This window comes from Syngnathus acus, unplaced genomic scaffold (genome assembly GCF_901709675.1).
Source record: "Syngnathus acus unplaced genomic scaffold, fSynAcu1.2, whole genome shotgun sequence".
Classification (NCBI taxonomy): Eukaryota; Metazoa; Chordata; class Actinopteri; order Syngnathiformes; family Syngnathidae; genus Syngnathus; species Syngnathus acus.
In genome coordinates, this window is record NW_023590220.1 from 230,001 (window position 1) to 256,330 (window position 26,330).

Sequence of the window (26,330 nt, forward strand, 5' to 3'; positions counted from 1 at the left end):
AAACTAAAAATGCTTATAAAACATAAACCAAACGTTGCAGGTTGTCATTTCTTCATGCGCAGTGATAAACTCCGCACTCTGAAGGACCCAAGAGCGCTTTTTACTATGCCAACTTAACCAGAGTGACGTGAGGCGACCGGGCGCGGACGCTAACTCACGCCCGGCAAGAGCGCTCGGAAGGCGGATAGGCTTTCACGGAAGCTCCGCCAGCAGGTCCGCGGGCCAAATAGGGTTCCATAAGGGACCGGGCGCGGACGCTAACCCACGCCAGGCATGAGAGCTCGGAAGGCGGATAGGCTTTCACGGAGGTCCCGCCAGCCGGTCCGCGGGCCATTTAAGGTCCCATAAGTGACCGTGCGCGGTCTCTAACTCAGGCCCGGCAGGAGTGCTCGTAGGGCGGATAGGCATTCACGGAGGTCCCGCCAGGCGGTCCGCTGGCCATTTAGGGTCCCATAACTGACCGGGCGCGGTCTCTAACTCAGGCCCGGCAGGAGTGCTCGGAGGGCGGATAGGCATTCACGGAGGTCCCGCCAGCCGGTCCGCGGGCCATTTAGGGTCCCATAACTGACCGGGCGCGGTCTCTAAGTCAGGCCCGGCAGGAGTGCTCGGAGGGCGGATAGGCATTCACGGAGGTCCCGCCAGCCGGTCCGCGGGCTATTTAGGGTCCCATAACTGACCGGGCGCGGTCTCTAACTCAGGCCCGGCAGGAGTGCTCGGAGGGCGGATAGGCATTCACGGAGGTCCCGCCAGCCGGTCCGCGGGCCATTCAGGGTCCCATACATGACCGGGCGCGGTCTCTAACTCAGGCCCGGCAGGAGTGCTCGGAGGGCGGATAGGCATTCACGGAGGTCCCGCCAGCCGGTCCGCGGGCCATTCAGGGTCCCATACATGACCGGGCGCGGTCTCTAACTCAGGCCCGGCAGCAGTGCTCGGAGGGCGGATAGGCATTCACGGAGGTCCCGCCAGCCGGTCCGCGGGCCATTTAGGGTCCCATAACTGACCGGGCGCGGTCTCTAACTCAGGCCCGGCAGGAGTGCTCGGAGGGCGGATAGGCATTCACGGAGGTACCGCCAGCCGGTCCGCGGGCCATTTAGGGTCCCATAAGTGACCGTGCGCGGTCTCTAACTCACGCCCGGCAGGAGTGCTCGGAGGGCGGATAGGCTTTCACGGAGGTACCGCCAGCCGGTCCGCGGGCCATTTAGGGTCCCATAAGTGACCGGGCGCGGTCTCTAACTCACGCCCGGCAGGAGTGCTCGGAGGGCGGATAGGCATTCACGGAGGTACCGCCAGCCGGTCCGCGGGCCAATTAGGGTCCCGTAAGGGACCGGGCGCGGTCTCTAACTCAGGCCCGGCAGGAGTGCTCGGAGGGCGGATAGGCATTCACGAAGGTACCGCCAGCCGGTCCGCGGGCCAATTAGGGTCCCATAAGTGACCGGGCGCGGTCTTTAACCCACGCCCGGCAGGAGTGCTCGGAGGGCGGACAGGCTTTCACGGAGCTCCCGCCAGCCGGTCCGCGGGCCAAATAGGGTCCCATAAGGGACCGGGGGCGGACGCTAAACCACGCACTCAACTCGGCACTCTGAAGCACCCAAGAGCGCTTTTTACTAGAAAACGTGCTCAGCTCGTCGAGAAAATGCACTCTAAGCAATACAATTAAAAATGCTTATAAAACATAAACCAAACGTTGCAGGTGGTCATTTCTTCATGTGCAGTGATAAACTCGGCACTCTGAAGCACCCAAGAGCGCTTTTAACTAGAAAACGTGCTCAGCTCGTCGAGAAAATGCGCTCTAAGCAATACAATTAAAAATGCTCATAAAACATAAACCAAACGTTGCAGGTGGTCATTTCTTCATGTGCAGTGATAAACTCGGCACTCTGAAGCACCCAAGAGCGCTTTTTACTTTGCCAACCTAACCAGAGTGACGGGAGAGGCACCATCCAGAAAACGTGCTCAGCTCATCGAGAAAATGCGATTTAAGCAATAAAACTAAAAATGCTTATAAAACATAAACCAAACGTTGCAGGTGGTCATTTCTGCATGCGCAGTGATAAACTGGGCACTCTGAAGCCCCCAAGAGCACTTTTTACTATGCCAACCTAACCAGAGTGACGGGAGAGGCACCATCCAGAAAACGTGCTCAGCTCGTCGAGAAAATGCGATTTAAGCAATAAAACAAAAAATGCTTATAAAACATAAACCAAACGTTGCAGGTGGTCATTTCTGCATGCGCAGTGATAAACTCGGCACTCTGAAGCACCCAAGAGCGCTTTTTACTAGAAAACGTGCTCAGCTCGTCGAGAAAATGCGCTCTAAGCAATACAATTAAAAATGCTTATAAAACATAAACCAAACGTTGCAGGTGGTCATTTCTGCATGCGCAGTGATAAACTGGGCACTCTCAAGCCCCCAAGAGCACTTTTTACTATGCCAACCTAACCAGAGTGACGGGAGAGGCACCATCCAGAAAACGTGCTCAGCTCGTCGAGAAAATGCGATTTAAGCAATAAAACAAAAATGCTTATAAAACATAAACCAAACGTTGCAGGTGGTCATTTCTTCATGCGCAGTGATAAACTCGGCACTCTGAAGCACCCAAGAGCGCTTTTTACTTTGCCAACCTAACCAGAGTGACGGGAGAGGCACCATCCAGAAAACGTGCTCAGCTCGTCGAGAAAATGCGATTTAAGCAATAAAACTAAAAATGCTTATAAAACATAAACCAAACGTTGCAGGTGGTCATTTCTGCATGCGCAGTGATAAACTGGGCACTCTGAAGCCCCCAAGAGCACTTTTTACTATGCCAACCTAACCAGAGTGACGGGAGAGGCACCATCCAGAAAACGTGCTCAGCTCGTCGAGAAAATGCGATTTAAGCAATAAAATTAAAAATGCTTATAAAACATAAACCAAACGTTGCAGGTGGTCATTTCTTCATGCGCAGTGATAAACTCGGCACTCTGAAGCACCCAAGAGCGCTTTTACTAGAAAACGTGCTCAGCTCGTCGAGAAAATGCGCTCTAAGCAATACAATTAAAAATGCTCATAAAACATAAACCAAAGGTTGCAGGTGGTCATTTCTTCATGTGCAGTGATAAACTCGGCACTCTGAAGCACCCAAGAGCGCTTTTTACTTTGCCAACCTAACCAGAGTGACGGGAGAGGCACCATCCAGAAAACGTGCTCAGCTCATCGAGAAAATGCGATTTAAGCAATAAAACTAAAAATGCTTATAAAACATAAACCAAACGTTGCAGGTGGTCATTTCTGCATGCGCAGTGATAAACTGGGCACTCTGAAGCCCCCAAGAGCACTTTTTACTATGCCAACCTAACCAGAGTGACGGGAGAGGCACCATCCAGAAAACGTGCTCAGCTCGTCGAGAAAATGCGATTTAAGCAATAAAACAAAAAATGCTTATAAAACATAAACCAAACGTTGCAGGTGGTCATTTCTTCATGCGCAGTGATAAACCCGGCACTCTGAAGCACCCAAGAGCGCTTTTTACTAGAAAACGTGCTCAGCTCGTCGAGAACATGCGCTCTAAGCAATACAATAAAAAATGCTTATAAAACATAAACCAAACGTTGCAGGTGGTCATTTCTTCATGCGCAGTGATAAACTCGGCACTCTGAAGCACCCAAGAGCACTTTTTACTTTGCCAACCTAACCAGAGTGACGGGAGAGGCACCATCCAGAAAATGTGCTCAGCTCGTCGAGAAAATGCGATTTAAGCAATAAAACTAAAAATGCTTATAAAACATAAACCAAACGTTGCAGGTTGTCATTTCTTCATGCGAAGTGATAAACTCCGCACTCTGAAGGACCCAAGAGCGCTTTTTACTTTGCCAACTTAACCAGAGTGACGTGAGGCGACCGGGTGCGGACGCTAACTCACGCCCGGCAAGAGCGCTCGGAAGGCGTATAGGCTTTCACGGAAGCCCCGCCAGCTGGTCCGCGGGCCAAATAGGGTTCCATAAGGGACCGGGCGCGGACGCTAACCCACGCCAGGCATGAGAGCTCGGAAGGCGGATAGGCTTTCACGGACATCCCGCCGGCCGGTCCGCGGGCCAAATAGGGTCCCATAAAGAACCGGGCGCGGTCTCTAACTCACGCCCGGCAGGAGTGCTCGGAGGGCGGATAGGCATTCACGGAGGTCCCGCCAGCCGGTCCGCGGGCCATTCAGGGTCCCATACATGACCGGGCGCGGTCTCTAACTCAGGCCCGGCAGGAGTGCTCGGAGGGCGGATAGGCATTCACGGATGTCCCGCCAGCCGGTCCGCGGGCTATTTAGGGTCCCATAACTGACCGGGCGCGGTCTCTAACTCAGGCCCGGCAGGAGTGCTCGGAGGGCGGATAGGCATTCACGGAGGTCCCGCCGGCCGGTCCGCGGGCTATTTAGGGTCCCATAACTGACCGGGCGCGGTCTCTAACTCAGGCCCGGCAGGAGTGCTCGGAGGGCGGATAGGCATTCACGGAGGTCCCGCCAGCCGGTCCGCGGGCCATTCAGGGTCCCATACATGACCGAGCGCGGTCTCTAACTCAGGCCCGGCAGGAGTGCTCGGAGGGCGGATAGGCATTCACGGAGGTCCCGCCAGCCGGTCCGCGGGCCATTCAGGGTCCCATACATGACCGGGCGCGGTCTCTAACTCAGGCCCGGCAGCAGTGCTCGGAGGGCGGATAGGCATTCACGGAGGTCCCGCCAGCCGGTCCGCGGGCCATTCAGGGTCCCATACATGACCGGGCGCGGTCTCTAACTCAGGCCCGGCAGGAGTGCTCGGAGGGCGGATAGGCATTCACGGAGGTCCCGCCAGCCGGTCCGCGGGCTATTTAGGGTCCCATAACTGACCGGGCGCGGTCTCTAACTCAGGCCCGGCAGGAGTGCTCGGAGGGCGGATAGGCATTCACGGAGGTCCCGCCGGCCGGTCCGCGGGCCATTTAGGGTCCCATAAGTGACCGGGCGCGGTCTCGAACTCACGCCCGGCAGGGGTGCTCGGAGGGCGGATAGGCTTTCACGGTGGTACCGCCAGCCGGTCCGCGGGCCATTTAGGGTCCCATAAGTGACCGGGCGCGGTCTCTAACTCAGGCCCGGCAGGAGTGCTCGGAGGGCGGATAGGCATTCACGGAGGTACCGCCAGCCGGTCCGCGGGCCAATTAGGGTCCCATAAGTGACCGGGTGCGGTCTCTAACCCACGCCCGGCAGGAGTGCTCGGAGGGCGGACAGGCTTTCACGGAGCTCCCGCCAGCCGGTCCGCGGGCCAAATAGGGTCCCATAAGGGACCGGGGGCGGACGCTAAACCACGCACTCAACTCGGCACTCTGAAGCACCCAAGAGCGCTTTTTACTAGAAAACGTACTCAGCTCGTCGAGAAAATGCACTCTAAGCAATACAATTAAAAATGCTTATAAAACATAAACCAAACGTTGCAGGTGGTCATTTCTTCATGCGCAGTGATAAACTCGGCACTCTGAAGCACCCAAGAGCGCTTTTAACTAGAAAACGTGCTCAGCTCGTCGAGAAAATGCGCTCTAAGCAATACAATTAAAAATGCTCATAAAACATAAACCAAACGTTGCAGGTGGTCATTTCTTCATGTGCAGTGATAAACTCGGCACTCTGAAGCACCCAAGAGCGCTTTTTACTTTTCCAACCTAACCAGAGTGACGGGAGAGGCACCATCCAGAAAACGTGCTCAGCTCATCGAGAAAATGCGATTTAAGCAATAAAACTAAAAATGCTTATAAAACATAAACCAAACGTTGCAGGTGGTCATTTCTGCATGCGCAGTGATAAACTGGGCACTCTGAAGCCCCCAAGAGCACTTTTTACTATGCCAACCTAACCAGAGTGACGGGAGAGGCACCATCCAGAAAACGTGCTCAGCTCGTCGAGAAAATGCGATTTAAGCAATAAAATTAAAAATGCTTATAAAACATAAACCAAACGTTGCAGGTGGTCATTTCTTCATGCGCAGTGATAAACTCGGCACTCTGAAGCACCCAAGAGCGCTTTTAACTAGAAAACGTGCTCAGCTCGTCGAGAAAATGCGCTCTAAGCAATACAATTAAAAATGCTCATAAAACATAAACCAAACGTTGCAGGTGGTCATTTCTTCATGTGCAGTGATAAACTCGGCACTCTGAAGCACCCAAGAGCGCTTTTTACTTTGCCAACCTAACCAGAGTGACGGGAGAGGCACCATCCAGAAAACGTGCTCAGCTCATCGAGAAAATGCGATTTAAGCAATAAAACTAAAAATGCTTATAAAACATAAACCAAACGTTGCAGGTGGTCATTTCTGCATGCGCAGTGATAAACTGGGCACTCTGAAGCCCCCAAGAGCACTTTTTACTATGCCAACCTAACCAGAGTGACGGGAGAGGCACCATCCAGAAAACGTGCTCAGCTCGTCGAGAAAATGCGATTTAAGCAATAAAACAAAAAATGCTTATAAAACATAAACCAAACGTTGCAGGTGGTCATTTCTGCATGCGCAGTGATAAACTCGGCACTCTGAAGCACCCAAGAGCGCTTTTTACTAGAAAACGTGCTCAGCTCGTCGAGAAAATGCGCTCTAAGCAATACAATTAAAAATGCTTATAAAACATAAACCAAACGTTGCAGGTGGTCATTTCTGCATGCGCAGTGATAAACTGGGCACTCTCAAGCCCCCAAGAGCACTTTTTACTCTGCCAACCTAACCAGAGTGACGGGAGAGGCACCATCCAGAAAACGTGCTCAGCTCGTCGAGAAAATGCGATTTAAGCAATAAAACAAAAAATGCTTATAAAACATAAACCAAACGTTGCAGGTGGTCATTTCTTCATGCGCAGTGATAAACTCGGCACTCTGAAGCACCCAAGAGCGCTTTTTACTTTGCCAACCTAACCAGAGTGACGGGAGAGGCACCATCCAGAAAACGTGCTCAGCTCGTCGAGAAAATGCGATTTAAGCAATAAAACTAAAAATGCTTATAAAACATAAACCAAACGTTGCAGGTGGTCATTTCTGCATGCGCAGTGATAAACTGGGCACTCTGAAGCCCCCAAGAGCACTTTTTACTATGCCAACCTAACCAGAGTGACGGGAGAGGCACCATCCAGAAAACGTGCTCAGCTCGTCGAGAAAATGCGATTTAAGCAATAAAATTAAAAATGCTTATAAAACATAAACCAAACGTTGCAGGTGGTCATTTCTTCATGCGCAGTGATAAACTCGGCACTCTGAAGCACCCAAGAGCGCTTTTAACTAGAAAACGTGCTCAGCTCGTCGAGAAAATGCGCTCTAAGCAATACAATTAAAAATACTCATAAAACATAAACCAAACGTTGCAGGTGGTCATTTCTTCATGTGCAGTGATAAACTCGGCACTCTGAAGCACCCAAGAGCGCTTTTTACTTTGCCAACCTAACCAGAGTGACGGGAGAGGCACCATCCAGAAAACGTGCTCAGCTCATCGAGAAAATGCGATTTAAGCAATAAAACTAAAAATGCTTATAAAACATAAACCAAACGTTGCAGGTGGTCATTTCTGCATGCGCAGTGATAAACTGGGCACTCTGAAGCCCCCAAGAGCACTTTTTACTATGCCAACCTAACCAGAGTGACGGGAGAGGCACCATCCAGAAAACGTGCTCAGCTCGTCGAGAAAATGCGATTTAAGCAATAAAACAAAAAATGCTTATAAAACATAAACCAAACGTTGCAGGTGGTCATTTCTGCATGCGCAGTGATAAACTCGGCACTCTGAAGCACCCAAGAGCGCTTTTTACTAGAAAACGTGCTCAGCTCGTCGAGAAAATGCGCTCTAAGCAATACAATTAAAAATGCTTATAAAACATAAACCAAACGTTGCAGGTGGTCATTTCTGCATGCGCAGTGATAAACTGGGCACTCTCAAGCCCCCAAGAGCACTTTTTACTTTGCCAACCTTACCAGAGTGACGGGAGAGGCACCATCCAGAAAACGTGCTCAGCTCGTCGAGAAAATGCGATTTAAGCAATAAAACTAAAAATGCTTATAAAACATAAACCAAACGTTGCAGGTGGTCATTTCTGCATGCGCAGTGATAAACCGGGCACTCTGAAGCCCCCAAGAGCACTTTTTACTATGCCAACCTAACCAGAGTGACGGGAGAGGCACCATCCAGAAAACGTGCTCAGCTCGTCGAGAAAATGCGATTTAAGCAATAAAACTAAAAATGCTTATAAAACATAAACCAAACGTTGCAGGTGGTCATTTCTTCATGCGCAGTGATACCAATTCCAAGATGGCGGCGCCCCAGTTGGCCGCGGCCGCTACGGGTCTCAGCAATCGACGAGGATATTCACAAAATATGTCGCCTAGGACACTACAAACAACACAAAGTTTAGTTTATCCATCCAGTAGAGTAGTGTATGATCGCCAGCGCCTGCTGGAGGTACGGTCATCGAGTGTTTTCGGACTCGTAGCCACAACTACCCTAGTCTGTTTGCGTAGCCTCGGAGTGCTTAGGGCGCTAGCCCCAGGAGCTCACGACGCAGCGGGCTCGCCGGGCAGCACACGCCGGAGGAGGAGTAAGCGTAGGCGGTGTGACCGGCGGCGAAAGCGCGGCTGTCGAGGTGGGCTAACGGCTAAGCTGAGAGCTAACCCCTACAAACCGCCGCTTCCATCCATCTTCCTCTCCAACGTCCGCTCACTGGATAATAAAATGGACCATCTAAAACTGGAACTCTCTTCAAAGAGGGAAGTTAGAAACTGCTGCGCTCTCATCCTGACGGAGACATGGCTGAACTCATCAATGCCGGACAACGCCGTTAGCCTGGAGGGGCTCGCTACATTCCGCGCCGACAGAAACAGCGAGCTAAGCGGTAAATCCCGAGGAGGTGGGCTGTGTGTCTACATCAACAACAACTGGTGCAAAAATGCTAGATCTGTCGCCAGCTTCTGCTCTTCGGACATCGAGCTTTTGACTGTTAACTGCAGACCCTTCTACCTGCCCAGAGAGTTTACTGTTGTTAGCATCACGGCTGTGTACGTGCCTCCTAGCGCTAACACTAAAGAGGCCATGAGGGTTCTCTATCGGACAATCAGTGAGCTGCAATCCACGCACACAGAGGGGGTTTTCATCATTGCTGGGGACTTCAACCAGGCTAGCATGAAGACTATTCTCCCTCATTTTTACCAACACGTGGATTTTCCAACTCGGGGAGAGAACACTCTGGACTTGGTTTACACAAATATAAAGGATGCATTCAGAGCAGCCCCCCGCCCCCACCTCGGCTCTTCAGACCACCTATCTGTTATGCTAACCCCTGCATACAGGCCCCTGCTGATCAGAGCAAAACCCACAGTGAAGCAGGTGAGGGTGTGGTCTGAGGGGGCCATGGAGGCACTCCAGGACTGCTTTGAGTGCTCTGACTGGGACATGTTCAAATCAGCAGCAACATATGACAATCAGATCAACATTGATGAGTACGCCATGACTGTGTCAGCCTACATCAACAAATGCTCCGAGGACGTCAGCACCACTAAGAACATCATCACCCGAGCCAACCAACGACCCTGGATGACTGAGGATGTACGTCATACGCTGCGAGCACGGAACTCAGCCTTCAAGTCTGGCGACAAGGAGGCACTGAGGACAGCGAGAGCCAACTTGAACCGTGCCATCAGGCTAGCGAAGCGAAGCCACAGTCGGAAAATTCAGGATTTTTTCCACGACGCCAATAACACCAGGAGTATGTGGCAAGGCATACGGGCGATCACGGACTACAACTCACCCTCCCCCCCGGTGGGTGAGGTTGATGCTGACTTCCTAAATGGTCTAAATAACTTCTTTGGGCGTTTTGAGGCACTAAACAGCACTCCTGCAGTTAAAACTGTTCCCCACCAGGAAGAGGAGGCCCTCTGCCTTGACTCAGCCGACGTGTGGAAGACTCTGAGAAGAGTCAACCCACGTAAGGCCCCAGGCCCCGACAACATACCTGGGCGGGTGTTCAAGGAATGTGCAGGCCAGCTGGCTGGTGTCATCACAGACATTTTTAACATCTCGCTGGACCAAGCCAAAGTGCCAGTGTGCTTCAAGGCTGCCTCCATCATTCCGGTGCCGAAGAAACCTCAAATCACCTGTCAAACGCGCACTTTATTAAAGTGGCACCGGCTCCCCAGTAACGGGTTCAATAAGCCGGGGGTGAAGGGACTCGTCCGTAGCTGACCACCCGAGTTAAATTAATTCTACTAGAATCAATCTAATTTCTTTACGACGCCAATCCTTTTTAAGTCATCCGACGCGCGAGCCGAGTAACTCTATTCGAGGCGAGTCGTCGATATGACCGCGCCGTAATGATGGCTCCCTTCGGTTGTTTGATGCTGGTATTACGTTACGGATATTTTTTAGATGTCTTTGTTAAGACCTCAAGGATTCGTTAATTTACTAGAGCGCCCTCGCTCTAGCTGCACTCAAGATAACTACTTCGAACCAGATCTGACAATTCCTGATGTTAAGGATTAAAGCTGTCTTCACTTTAAAAAGAATTGAACGGATTTAAAGAATGACTATGATAGGGAAATAAAGACATTTTAAAGTTGTAATTACCGCATATAAAACCATGCTCGACATAGTTAATACGAAATAATCGATAACCGAATTAAGGCTTAAGAAGAGATTTAATGAATAAGCAAGAAAAAGACTTCCAAGTCGAAAAAACAAAAAACAAGACTCACCCACACAGAACAAAAGAGGAGACTAAAGGTCTAAAATCCTATTTGGTTGAACAAGTCGAGTGATCGGCTCTCCTTTGCTCCAAAATCCGAATTCTGTTTAAAAAAGAGGAAAGGTCTGGCCGTGAGGAGCCTAGCCTAAAAAGTAAAATTGGCGACTTCTCCTTTCTGCCCCCGCGGCTGTCTCTTCTGCCTTCCTCGAAGCTTAAAATTTGACAAAGTCCAATTCGAAGACTCTGGAAATTCATCTTAGTAGATTTTGGTTCAATCTGAAAAAGAATGCAAAGTCCATCTTCGTTCTTTTAGTCCGGGCAGCGACACGGCCATCGCCGTGTTTTCGGAGAAGCGCCGCCCCGACTGGGGAGGAGGAGCGCGCCCTTCTGTGTCCGGGCCTCATATTTATATGCTTCTGGCATTACCTCATCGGAATTACCTCACCGGAATTACCCCACCGGAATACGTGGGTGCACCTCGGTTGTCCTGGCAACCTTGCTTCAAGCAGCAATCACCCTTAATAGGTGTTTCCTGTTTTGCTCGTTCCGGCATTACCTCATCGGAATTACCTCACCGGAATACGTGGGTGTACCTCGGTTGTCCTGGCAACCTTGCTTCAAGCAGCAATCACCCTTAATTGGTGTTTCCTGTTTTGCTCGTTCCGGCATTACCTCATCGGAATTACCCCACCGGAATACGTGGGTGCACCTCGGTTGTCCTGGCAACCTTGCTTCAAGCAGCAATCACCCTTAATAGGTGTTTCCTGTTTTGCTCGTTCCGGCATTACCTCATCGGAATTACCTCACCGGAATTACCCCACCGGAATACGTGGGTGCCCCTCGGTTGTCTTGGCAACCTTGCTTCAAGCAGCAATCACCCTTAATAGGTGTTTCCTGTTTTGCTCGTTCTGGCATTTAGTATATAGCCCTTAATGTCTCCTCTTCAACTTAATACATTCAGGTATGGATGGAACACCAATGTTAAATACAGGTTGGACAAAACATTGCAACATGAATCACATATATCTTGTCACATAATAGTACTTAACACAATAATGGGTTCCTCCAACTTAAACACACATATTGATATTGCTCAAGCTGTTACATCTTAAAATGATGGCATAGCAAACTCTTATTCCAAAATTGTGCGTTGCTACGTGTTTGAACAGGTCGTGTCCTCCCAACTGCTAACAATTTAATTGATTAGATTTGTTAATTTCCATCCGGTCACCCCTATGTCAAGCTTTAACACCATCTCCTGGTGAAATTTCGAACTACGACATGTTTTGGGATAGCCAATGTGCCTGGGCCAAATTCAATACCTAATTTTACACCATCTGTACCACCATGCCACTCGACACCCCCCGCTTGGATTCTGGGACAGGCAACATAACCCCCCACCACAGTTGGGAGCCACTCTGGCATCTCGTCCTCGGAAAAAATAAAAAAATAAAATTTTTGTATGTCCACAACTTCTCCAGTAGAGGAATCAGGGAGTAGTTCGTCGGGCGGGCTGAGACAGCCCTATCCCGCAAGCCACTCCAGGGTCCGAAGCAAGCGCTTCACGCAGTCCTGAATGAACACGCCGCCGTGACGGACACTGATGTCGTCGTTGCTGCCGTTGCCATTGTTGTCGATGTTGTCGTTGACGTCGTCGTTGAAGTCCCCCTCAGTGATGGCTTGAAGAAGAAGCCGTCACCGGACCAATGTCCAAGGCAAGGTCCTCCGCGCTGAGGGGAGGGTCACACAGCCACGACAGGAGCAGCATCGGGTCCCTCTACTCGGGTGTAGAAGTCTTTGGACACAGGACGATGAGCCAGGCTAACAGCCACACACCGGCCACACTGCCAGTGGGACGTGAAGCATCGTGAACCGTCCAGGTGGCCCTAAGCCATGTGAACCGGAGGCCAGATGGTGCGACAGGATATCACTCTGTCTCAAAACGAGGGCAACCCATGGTCTCGGTGGGCCATGGGACGTCTCGAGTTGCGTTACTGAAGTCATCAGGTCAGAGTAGCCACCCCATCTAAGGCGCTCCACTCAGCCTGCTCTCCTTGCTTGACATTAGGGGCAAGCCATTTAAGGACGGCGGGGATGTGGGAAAGCCACAGCTCACCACAACCGCCCTTCCGACCGTCCAGGCTAATTTCGACAGATTCAATCTACTAAGAATGCACCTGGGTGCATTCAAAACACGTACTTGTCTGTAACACATAGACGCACAAGTTTAAAACATAGAACGGTCAATCCCTCCGCATGGCAGAGGGACTGGCCGGCAGGTGTTTATCGCTCACATTTGCTTCCAAAATAAAACACAAAAATAAAATGGAAGTCGCTATTACAAAACTTTGCAACATTACACTTTGACACTCCCTGACAAATGCCTTCCTAGACAGGCTTTGAGGAGCCCTGTTAAGGAGACGTTTACAATTTGAAAAGGAGGAAGTTGTCCTTACCAACTCCTTCAACATTATAGAATCAGGACTTATTCTATCGAATTCTTTTTGACACTCTCCCATGCCTTCCTAGACAGGCTTCTTGGAGCCCTGTTAAGAAGACGTTTACAATTTAAAAAAGGGGAGGAAGTTGGGGCCGGGGATTCAAATTCCTCCAGTATTTCCCTTTTTGTTTTTTGCTTTCTTCTCTCAATAATTGCTGAATTTAGTCTTGGGTAACCGGACACACTAGGCATTGCTGTACCATTGTGCTTGACTCTCCCCCTCCTAGAAGAGAGATTTCTTCGAACAAATTTATCCTCCACTTACATTTGCAAATCAAATCTAATGTAAGATTAGCAAAGTTGGCCGGTGCGTTAAAACTACCAAATTTACCTGTCTAAATTTGCACCATTTGTTTCCCCCCCCCCACTCCATGTTACATGACACGGCCCCTTTGGATTGAGAACCAGGTAATAAATCACCCCGTCCCCAACCCACTTCATGAGCTAATCAGTCATTTCATCGTCGGAGATATTCACAACCCCAGCGGTCGTAGATGTAGGGCAGGCCGTTGTCCCATCCCCCTGTCTGGCGATCTCTGCAAGGGCGTTGATCAGGCGGGACAAGCGGTCAGAAGGGTCGTCGTCGTCTCTCTGAGCTTCCAACGAGAGGACTCTCAGCAGCGGAGGTGTCGAAATCCCAGTTGCAGTACTCACGGCGTCATCCTCATCGTCCGCCTCATCTCCGTGCCAATCACGAGCCCCGACGTCGTCTTCAGACACAGACGGAGCTCCCGGCGGGGAGCCAGCCTGTGAAATGGGGGGAATGTCGCCGCTGGAGCCAGGATTCTCACGTTGACGGATGCCGTCAGGAGCTTGACGCTCCAAGCACTCATCGCATGGTACTCCGCACTCAACGAAGGTCCCATTCAGGGACCAATGTCCAAAACAGCGGTCCCGACGTGCAGGCCGGACAAGTCCCACCGGGGCTCCGTTGGGCTGCTCCATCCCCTGAGGCGAGTCGCGCCCTGTACGCGGGGTGTTGTAAAAGTCCGCAGACAGCCGCCGGTGAACCGGACCGACGGTCAAGCAGCGGCCACACTGTGAATGTGATGTGACGCATCGGGCGCCGTTCTGTTGGCGCCACGTCATGTGGGTTGCCTCCGAAGCACCGATGTCGTCTTCCTCCTGGAGGCCTGGGTCTTCACTTCAGACTCCTTCCACTTGACAACGATGCTCACAAATGCTCAAACGGTGTTTGGTCGTCCCTGTTCCAATAAAAAGAGTCACATCGCCTAGGGACACAGCCCCGTGTGGCTCTTCTCAGCAGGTCCAGGGCCCGACCGGCCATTTTTCCGTTCGGTTTTCTTCGTATGATAACCGCACCTTTGCATGCGGCCAAACACACCAAGGCGGGGACAGCTAAATTGTCAGCTGTAATCTGGGTCTTTTGGTTACATCTTAGTTCGAATCGGGTCAGCTGGCAATGGTTTCAACTGCTCACCCTCTGGATTTTATTCTTCTAGCGTCTTGATCACGCTCACGATTCCTGTTGGCGTCAGCTCTTCTCACAGCTTCCAGCCCTTTATGTCTTGACAAGGAGTCCACAAGCACACCTCTTGTGCTGTCAACTCACATGGGTCCAGCGACATACTGGCCCCCATGGCACAGTGCTTGAAAGTCAATCCGTCTGTTCGCTGTCCTCTGCGACCTTGCACAGTTCATGCAAGGCAGCACGAATTGCACTTTCGGAAATCCAGAGCTCCAGCTTCTCCAACTCCTTCCGTGGAGGCACGGCTCCTCCGTGCCCTATGGCTTCATGTACGGCCGTTACCACATTCTTCACGGACTCACATATGGGACCACTTTCTGCGAGGGGTCTTGTCCCATTTCTCAACTCCTACAACTATAATTATCCTTTCTTGGACGTATCGATGAACCTTCATTCTTCCAGCAGGCCCCCTCCTAGGGCCCATCCGGTCTTCCTTTCACCCCCCCCGTAGTCATGTTCTTCCCAAATGGCCAGAATGTCTATGAGGGCTTCTTCTTCACCATAACGGCTGTCGGTTATGACTCTCACGCTCCCTGCGTGTCTGTTCACAACCTCAAACAGTCTTTCCAGCATTGTGGGAGCAACTTCTCTTGCCTGTGCGTCACCGGGCGTTCTTCCCCAACGTCGGTAACTCCTCTTAGGGATGAAGCCCCAATGGGCTTTCAGGTCTCCATCCTTTCTTGCTCCGTCTCTTTTCGCAGTGTCTGCTTCTGCGGGCCTGTCTGCAACTCGTTTCCTTTTGACATCTCATCAGTCTTGTGTGTGTGTGTTTGTGTGCTGGACACATGCATATAGCTTTCTTTTTGTGGCAATTGGACTGCCTCCACAACATTTTTTGCTGGCAAATCTTCTTCAGTCACTTTTCAATAATCTCCTGATTGTTCACAGCAAGAATGTTTATAAGTTTGAAGAAAGAAAAAAAAGAAAAACTTCAAAAATGTTCAGCTTCTTCTAAGTCAGCCGGCCTCAGAGGTCTTACACAAGGCTGTCGACAGTTCCCTTTTTCGAGACAGCTGTTTCCTCTTTTTCCTCTCTCAAAGATTCCGATAACTCACTTCCTCAATCAACTAGTTCTCATGACTTTAAGATTGAAATGTCTTTATTTCATAATTTTGCTTCATCCAATTTCAGACAGAATGCTCTCTGTCTTAAAAAAGGAAAAAAAAAAAATAGATTTTCTATTAGGGCTAGACCAGTTCCTGTAAACAACTAATCCCCCCACTTTTTTTTTTTTTCTTCCATTTTGCGGTGCAAACCAGACAAACTACAGTCCAGCAAATTCTTCAGTGCACCATTATAGCCAATTTCGTCTTACAACACATAACACCGACAGACAACATACAAACACACAAGCAACGCAGCGCAAATGTCATCTTCTCCCCGAGCACACTCAGCCCCCACCGGGCAAACGGCCTGCTCTGCGCTTCCTCTTTAGCTTCTTTCTTTTTTTCTTCATTCTCTAATACTCCTTCCTCAAAAAGCGCACACACTACACAGCGAGGCGCCGCTCCCATGCCGGCTCTACTATGTATTTAGCAAACTCTGGAGGCCAGCTTCGCTTCACAAGCCGCCTCCAAAAAATAGTTGTAGGTTCGAGCTGTCTCCTTTCGAAGCCTTCCCGTGTGCACTCGGAATAGGAACGATACAGCTCTTAGTTACTCAACGGCGCCTTTTGCGTCGCCTCTACTCAGAACACCAATTCGAGAACTCCTGCCTCGCTATTTGATGCTCTCAACGGCGGGATGCACTTCCTGCGTTACAATGTACCGCCACGCAAGAAACGTGCCCATGTACCGGCCCCTCTAGCTTTCGCAAGTTCTGCCGAACACTTTGCGAACAACATTAACGTTACTTTTAGTACTTCACACAAGTACAAGTTAAGAAGGAGATCATCCTTACTCATCCTTAAAGCAACGTGCTAAGGGGTAGCGGTCACCGTTTACTATGACACAAAACAGTTCTAATCCTCCCGTGCTTTTAAAGGTTCTTTTCTAGGAAACTCTATTCCTTAAAGAGACTGTTTTTATGTCACTCAAGGCCGTTCTGACATTTGTTTGTATCAGTGAGCGGAATTATGACAGTTCCTGGGAAGCAAGAACTGAAAAAACTCCACACAGGTTCGTTTTGGAGCTGCGAGCAAACATCTATTAATAAATCTTAACTCACAACCCCCCTCAACTCGTTGGGCGCCAAAATGTCAAACGCGCACTTTATTAAAGTGGCACCGGCTCCCCAGTAACGGGTTCAATAAGCCGGGGGTGAAGGGACTCGTCCGTAGCTGACCACCCGAGTTAAATTAATTCTACTAGAATCAATCTAATTTCTTTACGACGCCAATCCTTTTTAAGTCATCCGACGCGCGAGCCGAGTAACTCTATTCGAGGCGAGTCGTCGATATGACCGCGCCGTAATGATGGCTCCCTTCGGTTGTTTGATGCTGGTATTACGTTACGGATATTTTTTAGATGTCTTTGTTAAGACCTCAAGGATTCGTTAATTTACTAGAGCGCCCTCGCTCTAGCTGCACTCAAGATAACTACTTCGAACCAGATCTGACAATTCCTGATGTTAAGGATTAAAGCTGTCTTCACTTTAAAAAGAATTGAACGGATTTAAAGAATGACTATGATAGGGAAATAAAGACATTTTAAAGTTGTAATTACCGCATATAAAACCATGCTCGACATAGTTAATACGAAATAATCGATAACCGAATTAAGGCTTAAGAAGAGATTTAATGAATAAGCAAGAAAAAGACTTCCAAGTCGAAAAAACAAAAAACAAGACTCACCCACACAGAACAAAAGAGGAGACTAAAGGTCTAAAATCCTATTTGGTTGAACAAGTCGAGTGATCGGCTCTCCTTTGCTCCAAAATCCGAATTCTGTTTAAAAAAGAGGAAAGGTCTGGCCGTGAGGAGCCTAGCCTAAAAAGTAAAATTGGCGACTTCTCCTTTCTGCCCCCGCGGCTGTCTCTTCTGCCTTCCTCGAAGCTTAAAATTTGACAAAGTCCAATTCGAAGACTCTGGAAATTCATCTTAGTAGATTTTGGTTCAATCTGAAAAAGAATGCAAAGTCCATCTTCGTTCTTTTAGTCCGGGCAGCGACACGGCCATCGCCGTGTTTTCGGAGAAGCGCCGCCCCGACTGGGGAGGAGGAGCGCGCCCTTCTGTGTCCGGGCCTCATATTTATATGCTTCTGGCATTACCTCATCGGAATTACCTCACCGGAATTACCCCACCGGAATACGTGGGTGCACCTCGGTTGTCCTGGCAACCTTGCTTCAAGCAGCAATCACCCTTAATAGGTGTTTCCTGTTTTGCTCGTTCCGGCATTACCTCATCGGAATTACCTCACCGGAATACGTGGGTGTACCTCGGTTGTCCTGGCAACCTTGCTTCAAGCAGCAATCACCCTTAATTGGTGTTTCCTGTTTTGCTCGTTCCGGCATTACCTCATCGGAATTACCCCACCGGAATACGTGGGTGCACCTCGGTTGTCCTGGCAACCTTGCTTCAAGCAGCAATCACCCTTAATAGGTGTTTCCTGTTTTGCTCGTTCCGGCATTACCTCATCGGAATTACCTCACCGGAATTACCCCACCGGAATACGTGGGTGCCCCTCGGTTGTCTTGGCAACCTTGCTTCAAGCAGCAATCACCCTTAATAGGTGTTTCCTGTTTTGCTCGTTCTGGCATTTAGTATATAGCCCTTAATGTCTCCTCTTCAACTTAATACATTCAGGTATGGATGGAACACCAATGTTAAATACAGGTTGGACAAAACATTGCAACATGAATCACATATATCTTGTCACATAATAGTACTTAACACAATAATGGGTTCCTCCAACTTAAACACACATATTGATATTGCTCAAGCTGTTACATCTTAAAATGATGGCATAGCAAACTCTTATTCCAAAATTGTGCGTTGCTACGTGTTTGAACAGGTCGTGTCCTCCCAACTGCTAACAATTTAATTGATTAGATTTGTTAATTTCCATCCGGTCACCCCTATGTCAAGCTTTAACACCATCTCCTGGTGAAATTTCGAACTACGACATGTTTTGGGATAGCCAATGTGCCTGGGCCAAATTCAATACCTAATTTTACACCATCTGTACCACCATGCCACTCGACACACCTCATGGAATGACTACAGACCTGTGGCACTGACTCCCATCATGATGAAGTGCTTCGAAAGGCTGCTCAAAGATCACATCGTCTCCAGACTCCCCCCAACATTCGATCCGTTCCAGTTTGCCTACCGGCAGAACCGCTCCACTGAGGATGCCATCTCCTCCGTTCTTCACCTGAGCCTGGCTCACCTGGAGGAGAGGAACACCCACGTGCGGTTGCTGTTCCTGGACTTCAGCTCAGCGTTTAACACCATCATTCCACAACATCTGGTGGAAAAACTGGAACACCTGGGCTTCAGCACCCCCCTTCGGAACTGGCTGCTAGACTTCCTCACCAACAGACCTCAGTCAGTCCGGGTCGGACAGAACACCTCAGATGTCATCACCCTCAGCACAGGCTCCCCTCAGGGCTGCGTCCTGAGCCCCCTGCTGTTCACCCTGATGACACACGACTGCGCCCCGAGGTTCACCACCAATCACATCGTGAAGTTTGCAGACGACACAACGGTGGTGGGCCTCATCAGGGACAACAACGACCTGGACTACAGAGAGGAGGTGGAGCAGTTGGTGGGCTGGTGCAGAGAAAATAGCCTGATCCTGAATGTGGAGAAGACGAAGGAGATCATCGTCGACTTCAGGAAGAACCAGCCTCACCACGCTCCACTGATCATCAACAGCTCAGCTGTGGAGGTGGTCAGCAGCACTAAATTCCTGGGAGTCCACATCACAGACGACCTCACCTGGACTGTGAACACCACAACACTGGTCAAGAGGGCACAGAAGCGCTTGTACTTCCTGCGGAGGATGAGGAGAGCCCACCTGCCCCCACCCATCATGAGGACGTTCTACCGAAGCACCATAGAGAGCATTCTGACAAGCTGTCTCTCGGTGTGGTGTGGAGGTTGCAGCGCCTCCGATTGGAAGAACCTGAGGAGAGTGGTGAGGACAGCAGAGAGGATCATCGGGGCTCCTCTTCCCTCCATTCAGGACTTGTCATCCCAGCGCTGCGTGTCCCGAGCCCGAAATATTATCAGTGACCCATCACACCCCCACCATGGACTGTTCTCCCTGCTGCCCTCTGGGAAGAGGTTTCGCAGCATCCGCTGCAGGTCCACCAGGTTCTGCAATAGTTTTTTCCCTGCTGTCGTCAGACTGTTGAACATTCAAACGTAGCATTCCTCTGCACACTTGTAAATACTGCTTTTGTCTCCTGCACTGTTCACATACTTTATCACTGCTGCACTTTGTACTTTATAATTATCTTATTTCATATTTTTATATAGAATGTCACTTTTTTTAACCAGCCGAAATACCTCTACATTGTTGAAAGCCGTATGCAACGAAATTTCGTTTTGTACACACCTAGTGTTGACAAAATGACAATAAAGTTCTGTCTAAGTCTAAGTCTAAGTCTCTAAACTCGGCACTCTCAAGCCCCCAAGAGCGCTTTTTACTATGCCAACCTAACCAGAGTGACGTGAGGCGACCGGGCGCGGACGCTAACTCACGCCCGGCAAGAGCGCTCGGAAGGCGGATAAGCTTTCACGGAAGCTCCGCCAGCCGGTCCGCGGGCCAAATAGGGTTCCATAAGGGACCGGGCGCGGACGCTAACCCACGCCCGGCATGAGAGCTCGGAAGGCGAATAGGCTTTCACGAAAGACCCGCAGGCCGGTCCGCGGGCCAAATAGGGTCCCATAAGTGACCGGGCGCGGTCTCTAACTCACGCCCGGCAGGAGTGCTCGGAGGGCGGATAGGCATTCACGGACGTCCCGCCAGCCGGTCCGCGGGCCAAATAGGGTCCCATAAGTGACCGCGCGCGGTCTCTAACTCAAGCCCGGCAGGGGTGCTCGGAGGGCGGATAGGCTTTCACGGAAGACCCGCCGGCCGGTCCGCGGGCCAAATAGGGTCCCATAAGTGACCGGGCGCGGTCTCTAAGTCACAACCGGCAGGAGTGCTCGGAGGGCGGATAAGCTTTCACGGACGACCCGCCAGCAGGTCCGCGGGCCAAATAGGGTCCCATAAGTGACCGGGCGCGGTCTCTAAGTCACGCCCGGCAGGAGTGCTCGGAGGGCGGATAAGCTTTCACGGACGTCACGCCAGCAGGTCCGTGGGCCAAATAGGGTCCCATAAGTGACCGGGCGCGGTCTCTAACTCAGGCCCGGCAGGAGTGCTCGGAGGGCGGATAGGCATTCACGGACGTCCCGCCGGTCGGTCCGTGGGCCAATTAGGGTCCCGTAAGTCACCGGGCTTGGTCTCTAAGTCACGCCCGGCAGGAGTGCTCGGAGGGCGGATAAGCTTTCACGGACGTCCCGCCAGCCGGTCCGCGGGCCAATTAGGGTCCCATAAGTGACCAGGCGCGGTCTCTAACTCAGGCCCGGCAGGAGTGCTCGGAGGGCGGATAGGCATTCACGGACGTCCCGCCGGTTGGTCCGCGGGCCAATTAGGGTCCCGTAAGTGACCGGGCTTGGTCTCTAAGTCACGCCCGGCAGGAGTGCTCGGAGGGCGAATAAGCTTTCACGGACGTCCCGCCAGACGGTCCGCGGGCCAATTAGGGTCCCATAAGTGACCGGGCGCGGTCTCTAACTCAGGCCCGGCAGGAGAGCTCGGAGGGCGGATAGGCATTCACGGACGTCCCGCCGGCCGGTCCGCGGGCCAATTAGGGTCCCGTAAGTGACCGGGCGCGGTCTCTTACTCAAGCCCGGCAGGAGTGCTCGGAGGGCGAATAGGCATTCACGGACGTCCCGCAGGCCGGTCCGCGGGCCAATTAGGGTCCCGTAAGTGACCGGGCGCGGTCTCTAACTCACGCCCGGCAGGAGTGCTCGGAGGGCGGATAGGCTTTCACGGAACCCCCGCCGGCCGGTCCGCGGGCCAATTAGGGTTTCATAAAGTACCGTGCGCGGCCGCTAACCCACGCCCGGCAGGAGCGCTCGGAGGGCGGACAGGCTTTCACGGAGGTACCGCAGGCCAGTCCGCGGGCCAATTAGGGTCCCATAAAGTACCGTGCGCGGCCGCTAACCCACGCCCGGCAGGAGCGCTCGGAGGGCGGATAGGCTTTCACGGAGCTCCCGCCGGCCGGTCCGCGGGCCAAATAGGGTCCCGTAAGTGACCGGGCGCGGCCGCTAACCCACGCCCGGCAAGAGCGCTCGGAAGTCGGATAGGCTTTCACGGAAGCGCCGCCAGCCGGTCCGCGGGCCAAATAGGTTCCATAAGGGACCGGCCGCGGACGCTAAACCACGCACTCAACTCGGCACTCTGAAGAACCCAAGAGCGCTTTTTACTAGAAAACGTGCTCAGCTCGTCGAGAAAATGCACTCTAAGCAATACAATTAAAAATGCTTATAAAACATAAACCAAACGTTGCAGGTGGTCATTTCTTCATGCGCAGTGATAAACTCGGCACTCTGAAGCACCCAAGAGCGCTTTTTACTTTGCCAACCTAACCAGAGTGACGGGAGAGGCACCATCCAGAAAACGTGCTCAGCTCGTCGAGAAAATGCGATTTAAGCAATAAAACTAAAAATGCTTATAAAACATAAACCAAACGTTGCAGGTGGTCATTTCTTCATGCACAGTGATAAACTCGGCACTCTCAAGCCCCCAAGAGCGCTTTTTACTATGCCAACCTAACCAGAGTGACGGGAGAGCCACCATCCAGAAAACGTGCTCAGCTCGTCGAGAAAATGCGATTTATGCAATAAAATTAAAAATGCTTATAAAACATAAACCAAACGTTGCAGGTGGTCATTTCTTCATGCGCAGTGATAAACTCGGCACTCTGAAGCACCCAAGAGCGCTTTTAACTAGAAAACGTGCTCAGCTCGTCGAGAAAATGCGCTCTAAGCAATACAATTAAAAATGCTCATAAAACATAAACCAAACGTTGCAGGTGGTCATTTCTTCATGTGCAGTGATAAACTCGGCACTCTGAAGCACCCAAGAGCGCTTTTTACTTTGCCAACCTAACCAGAGTGACGGGAGAGGCACCATCCAGAAAACGTGCTCAGCTCGTCGAGAAAATGCGATTTAAGCAATAAAACTAAAAATGCTTATAAAACATAAACCAAACGTTGCAGGTGGTCATTTCTGCATGCGCAGTGATAAACTCGGCACTCTGAAGCCCCCAAGAGCGCTTTTTACTATGCCAACCTAAGCCGAGTGACGGGAGAGGCACCATCCAGAAAACGTGCTCAGCTCATCGAGAAAATGCGATCTAAGCAATAAAATTAAAAATGCTTATAAAACATAAACCAAACGTTGCAGGTGGTCATTTCTGCATGCGCAGTGATAAACTCGGCACTCTGAAGCACCCAAGAGCGCTTTTTACTAGAAAACGTGCTCAGCTCGTCGAGAAAATGCGCTCTAAGCAATACAATTAAAAATGCTTATAAAACATAAACCAAACGTTGCAGGTGGTCATTTCTTCATGCGCAGTGATAAACTCGGCACTCTGAAGCACCCAAGAGCACTTTTTAATTTGCCAACCTAACCAGAGTGAATGGAGAGGCACCATCCAGAAAACGTGCTCAGCTCGTCGAGAAAATGCGATTTAAGCAATAAAACTAAAAATGCTTATAAAACATAAACCAAACGTTGCAGGTGGTCATTTCTGCATGCGCAGTGATAAACCGGGCACTCTGAAGCCCCCAAGAGCACTTTTTACTATGCCAACCTAAACAGAGTGACGGGAGAGGCACCATCCAGAAAACGTGCTCAGCTCGTCGAGAAAATGCGATTTAAGCAATAAAACTAAAAATGCTTATAAAACATAAACCAAACGTTGCAGGTGGTCATTTCTTCATGCGCAGTGATAAACTCGGCACTCTCAAGCCCCCAAGAGCGCTTTTTACTATGCCAACCTAACCAGAGTGACGTGAGGCGACCGGGCGCGGACGCTAACTCACGCCCGGCAAGAGCGCTCGGAAGGCGGATAAGCTTTCACGGAATCCCCGCCAGCGGGTCCGCGGGCCAAATAGGGTTCCATAAGGGACCGGGCGCGGACGCTAACCCACGCCCGGCATGAGAGCTCGGAAGGCGAATAGGCTTTCACGAAAGACCCGCAGGCCGGTCCGCGGGCCAAATAGGGTCCCATAAGTGACCGGGCGCAGTCTCTAACTCAAGCCCGGCAGGAGTGCTCGGAGGGCGGATAGGCTTTCACGGAAGACCCGCCGGCCGGTCCGCGGGCCAAATAGGGTCCCATAAATTACCGGGCGCGGTCTCTAACTCACGCCCGGCAGGAGTGCTCGGAGGGCGAATAGGCTTTCACGGAATACCCGCCGGCTGGTCCGCGGGCCAAATAGGGTCCCATAAGTGACCGGGCGCGGTCTCTAAGTCACGACCGGCAGGAGTGCTCGGAGGGCGGATAAGCTTTCACGGACGACCCGCCAGCAGGTCCGCGGGTCAAATAGGGTCCCATAAGTGACCGGGCGCGGTCTCTAAGTCACGCCCGGCAGGAGTGCTCGGAGGGCGGATAAGCTGTTAGAAAAATGTATATATATGTTATCATGCGTTCTCTAATCAATGCTTTACCGCAGTATTACTGCAATATATGCTTGCTGTTTGGCCTTGCTGTTTTTATGATGTACCACAGAAGAGAAAAGTTACGGCTGGGTCAGGAGAGAGGTTACAGCTGGGTCAGGCAGGACCAGCTGACAACTCAGCAAAAAGAAGACATCTACCGAGACAGTTCCTTTCTAACAAAGACCACTTTGTTAAACAACATGCCTCATTGCTGTCTTGCACCTCAGATGAACCTACAAGTGACCATCATTGTCAGGGTTTTCCAAACTATCTTAATCGTAGGATTATGTCGGAATGTATGTATCCAGTAATAAATAACCTAGCTTGTCCCATTCTACACAATGTCGTAAAGCATCCCTTGCTATGTTTTGACTAGAGGTCAAAGGTTTTCTTCTCTATCCAGGCCACTCAAATTCCTCTTTCCACATGTTCTTATCAGTATGTAAACACCTAGTGATTTCTTCCTTACGAGGCAAAGCCCACACGCGTTCCCCCTCCCCTTTTAGGGGCTTTTGCCTCACAAATGTGGGTAGGGCAAATCCAAATAAAAAGAGCGGGAGTGTACACAGATATTTAGTGTAGTGAGATTGTTGTGAAGCTATCTGTACTGCACTCCTCGCGAGAAAACACTTAATATTCTGTCTCACTTGTGGTTTGTTTGCTGTTGCTCTTCTCTTGAAATTTGTTCGGTCAGCGAAAAAACCTAACATAAGCTTTCACAGACGTCCCGCCAGCCGGTCCGCGGGCCAATTAGGGTCCCATAAGTGACCGGGCGCGGTCTCTAACTCAGGCCCGGCAGGAGTGCTCGGAGGGCGGATAGGCATTCACGGACGTCCCGCCGGTCGGTCCGCGGGCCAATTAGGGTCCCGTAAGTGACCTGGCTTGGTCTCTAAGTCACGCCCGGCAGGAGTGCTCGGAGGGCGAATAAGCTTTCACGGACGTCCCGCCAGACGGTCCGCGGGCCAATTAGGGTCCCATAAGTGACCGGGCGCGGTCTCTAACTCAGGCCCGGCAGGAGAGCTCGGAGGGCGGATAGGCATTCACGGATGTCCCGCCGGCCGGTCCGCGGGCCAATTAGGGTCCCGTAAGTGACCGGGCGCGGTCTCTTACTCAAGCCCGGCAGGAGTGCTCGGAGGGCGGATAGGCATTCACGGACGTCCCGCAGGCCGGTCCGCGGGCCAATTAGGGTCCCGTAAGTGACCGGGCGCGGTCTCTAACTCACGCCCGGCAGGAGTGCTCGGAGGGCGGATAGGCTTTCACGGAACCCCCGCCGGCCGGTCCGCGGGCCAATTAGGGTTTCATAAAGTACCGTGCGCGGCCGCTAACCCACGCCCGGCAGGAGCGCTCGGAGGGCGGATAGGCTTTCACGGAGCCCCCGCCGGCCGGTCCGCGGGCCAAATAGGGTCCCGTAAGTGACCAGGCGCGGCCGCTAACCCACGCCCGGCAAGAGCGCTCGGAAGGCGGATAGGCTTTCACGGAAGCGCCGCCAGCCGGTCCGCGGGCCAAATAGGTTCCATAAGGGACCGGGCGCGGACGCTAAACCACGCACTCAACTCGGCACTCTGAAGAACCCAAGAGCGCTTTTTACTAGAAAACGTGCTCAGCTCGTCGAGAAAATGCACTCTAAGCAATACAATTAAAAATGCTTATAAAACATAAACCAAACGTTGCAGGTGGTCATTTCTTCATGCGCAGTGATAAACTCGGCACTCTGAAGCACCCAAGAGCGCTTTTTACTTTGCCAACCTAACCAGAGTGACGGGAGAGGCACCATCCAGAAAACGTGCTCAGCTCGTCGAGAAAATGCGATTTAAGCAATAAAACTAAAAATGCTTATAAAACATAAACCAAACGTTGCAGGTGGTCATTTCTGCATGCGCAGTGATAAACTGGGCACTCTGAAGCCCCCAAGAGCACTTTTTACTATGCCAACCTAACCAGAGTGACGGGAGAGGCACCATCCAGAAAACGTGCTCAGCTCGTCGAGAAA